The following is a 3,388-nucleotide window of genomic DNA, read 5'->3' as shown; positions in this document are numbered from 1 at the left end:
TGCGTGTCTGTCAGGCGCTGCGTGTCTGTCAGGCGCTGCGTGTCTGCGTGTCTGTCAGGCGCTGCGTGTCTGCGTGTGTCAGGCGCTGCGTGTCTGCGTGTGTCAGGCGCTGCGTGTCTGCGTGTGTGTCAGGCGCTGCGTGTGTGTGTCAGGTGCTGCGTGTGTGTGTGTCAGGTGCTGCGTGTCTGCGTGTGTGTCAGGTGCTGCGTGTGAGTATGTCAGGTGCTGCGTGTGAGTGCGTGTGTCAGGTGCATGTGAGTGTCAGGTGCGTGTGTGTGTCAGGTGCGTGTGTGTGTCAGATGCTGCGTGTGCGTGTGTCAGGCGCTGCGTGTGCGTGTGCGTGTTTGTAATGCGCTGCCTGTGCGTCAGGCGCTGCGTGTCTGTGTGTGTCAGGCGCTGCGTGTCTGTGTGTGTCAGGCGCTGCGTGTCTGTGTGTGTCAGGCGCTGCGTGTCTGTGTGTGTCAGGCGCTGCGTGTCTGTGTGTGTCAGGCGCTGCGTGTGCGTGTGTGTCAGGCGCTGCCTGTGCGTGTGTGTCAAGCGCTGCCTGTGCGTGTGTGTCAGGCGCCGCGTGTGCGTCAGGCGCCGCGTGTGCGTCAGGCGCCGCGTGTGCGTCAGGCGCCGCGTGTGAGTGTGTGCGTGTGTGTCAGGTCCGTGTGAGTGTCAGGTGCTGCATCTGTGTGTGCATGTGTCTGGTGCTGCGTGTGTGTCAGGTGCTGCGTGTGAGTGTGTGCGCGTGTGTCAGGTCCGTGTGAGTGTCAGGTGCTGTGTGTGTGTGTGTCAGGTGCTGTGTGTGTGCGTGTGTGTCAGGTGCTGTGTGTGTGTGTGTGTGTGTGCGTGTGTGTCAGGCGCTGCATATGCGTATGCGTGTGTCAGGCGTTGCATGTCTGTGTGTGTCAGGCGCTGCGTGTCTGGGGGGGGGTGGCCGGACACACAGCAGAGAGGGGGGGGGGTGGCTGGACACACAGCAGAGAGGGGAGGGTGACCGGACACACAGCAGGGAGGGGAGGGGGTAGGGGGTGGCCGAACACAGCGGGAAGAGGGGGGAGTTGCCGAACACACAGCAGGGGAGGGGAGGGGATGGTGGCCAGACAAACAGCAGGGGGGAGGGTAGGCCGGACACACAGCAGGTGAGGGGGGGGGGTGGCTGGACACACAGCAGGGGAGGGGAGGGTGGCCGGACAAACAGCAGGGGGGGGGGGGTAGGCCGGACACACAGCAGGTGAGGGGGGGGGCTGGACACACAGCAGGTGAGGGGGGGGCTGGACACACAGCAGGTGAGGGGGGGGGGCTGGACACACAGCAGGTGAGGGGGGGGGGCTGGACACACAGCAGGTGAGGGGGGGGCTGGACACACAGCAGGTGAGGGGGGGGGCTGGACACACAGCAGGTGAGGGGGGGGGCTGGACACACAGCAGGTGAGGGGGGGGGGCTGGACACACAGCAGGTGAGGGGGGGGGCTGGACACACAGCAGGTGAGGGGGGGGGCTGGACACACAGCAGGTGAGGGGGGGGGGGGCTGGACACACAGCAGGTGAGGGGGGGGCTGGACACACAGCAGGTGAGGGGGGGGCTGGACACACAGCAGGGGGGGTAGGCTGGACACGCAGCAGGGGAGGGGGGGTAGGCTGGACACGCAGCAGGGGAGGGGGGGGGGGTAGGCTGGACACGCAGCAGGGGAGGGGGGGGGGTAGGCTGGACACGCAGCAGGGGAGGGGGGGGGGTAGGCTAAACACGCAGCAGGGGAGGGGGTAGGCTGGACACGCAGCAGGGGAGGGGGTAGGCCGGACACACAGCAGGGGAGGGGAGGGTGGCCGGACACACAGCAGGGGAGGGGAGGGTGGCCGGACACACAGCAGGGGAGGGTGGCCGGACACACAGCAGGGGAGGGGAGGGTGGCCGGACAAACAGCAGGGAGGGGGGTGGGGGTAGGCCGGACACACAGCAGAGGAGGAGGGGGGGGGCTGGACACACAGCAGGTGAGGGGGGGGGGCTGGACACACAGCAGGTGGGGGGGGGGTAGGCCGGACACACAGCAGGTGAGGGGGGGGGGGTAGGCCGGACACACAGCAGGTGAGGGGGGGGGGGGTAGGCCGGACACACAGCAGGTGAGGGGGGGGGGGGGTTGGCCGGACACACAGCAGGTGAGGGGGGGGTGGACGGACACACAGCAGGGAGGGGGGGGGTAGGCCGGACACACAGCAGGTGAGGGGGGGTTGCTGGACACACAGCAGGTGAGGGGGGGGGGTAGGCCGGACACACAGCAGGTGAGGGGGGGGGGTAGGCCGGACACACAGCAGGTGAGGGGGGGGTGGCTGGACACACAGCAGGGAGGGAAGGGCGTAGGGGGGTGGCCTTATTATAATAACCGTGTGGGGGAGGAGTCTGCGGCGGTGGGTGAATGAGATGTGGGGGCAGGCTGCTAAAGTTGCAGGGGGGGAGGGAGCCGGAGGGATCTGAACATGAGCCGCACGTCCCGCTGCCGGTAACTACCGCAGAGTATGTATCTATGCTCCGATGCCACTGCTACTGTTGCCAGTGTCCCCCCCCTCCCCAGGATGGAATACATGGTGGGGGCAGGCTGCTAAGGGTGCAGGGGAGGAGGGGAAGGGAGCCGGATGGATCTGAATGTGAGCCGCACGTAAGGGACCATACTGATCCTCCCCACCTCAGCCCGCTGGTGCTGCCGCTGCTGCCTGACTTCTTCCGTGCAGCACAGCTGTCTTCTCCGGCTGCCGCTCCCGCACTCGCTTCAGGTGTGGGGGTACCACACCGCTCAGTAGGCAAGCGCTGTCAGTCAGGAGTCAGCGCTGCACCGGATGTCTCTTCTGGATGTCCTCTGACTTTCTCCTGCGGCGCAGCTCCAGCTATTCCTCCCGCTGCGGCTCCCACTTCGGGTAAGGGGACCATATTGCTCAGTAGTGAGCACTTTCGGTAAGCCTGCGGCTGCTATGCCGCTACCCCTCTCCTCCACAGTCCTAATGGGTCGCTGCAGTCTGTAAGGGACCGCAGGTGCACACACCCAGGAACCGCTGGCTCTCTTCCCGCCGCCAGCAGCTACTTTTATAACCTCAGCCTGCACGAGACCCCTTCCCTCACTCACTCTCGCTCTCCTGGCGGCCACTGCGCAGCCGCAACAAATTGAAAAGCCCTATCTCTATAATGGGGCATATTTCTCTTAATTAAAAAAACCCTATAACTTTCTGAAAAACCACAACCCCAAAAGGCACTACACTGGGGCATACTCTATCTAGTAAAACAAACCCCAAGTCTTAATTCGTCCTCTATCCGGAGTTATGCCTTCCCAAAAAATATCTAATTCACTCTATAGGAAAACGGTGTCAAAAAGCCACAAAGGAAGTCACAGAAAAAAACTGACAGTTGGAACTTT

The sequence above is a fragment of the Pseudophryne corroboree genome, assembly GCF_028390025.1.
Source record: "Pseudophryne corroboree isolate aPseCor3 chromosome 7 unlocalized genomic scaffold, aPseCor3.hap2 SUPER_7_unloc_4, whole genome shotgun sequence".
In the NCBI taxonomy this organism is placed as follows: domain Eukaryota; kingdom Metazoa; phylum Chordata; class Amphibia; order Anura; family Myobatrachidae; genus Pseudophryne; species Pseudophryne corroboree.
The sequence above is the reverse complement of the archived record's forward strand: the minus strand, read 5'-3'. Positions refer to the sequence as shown.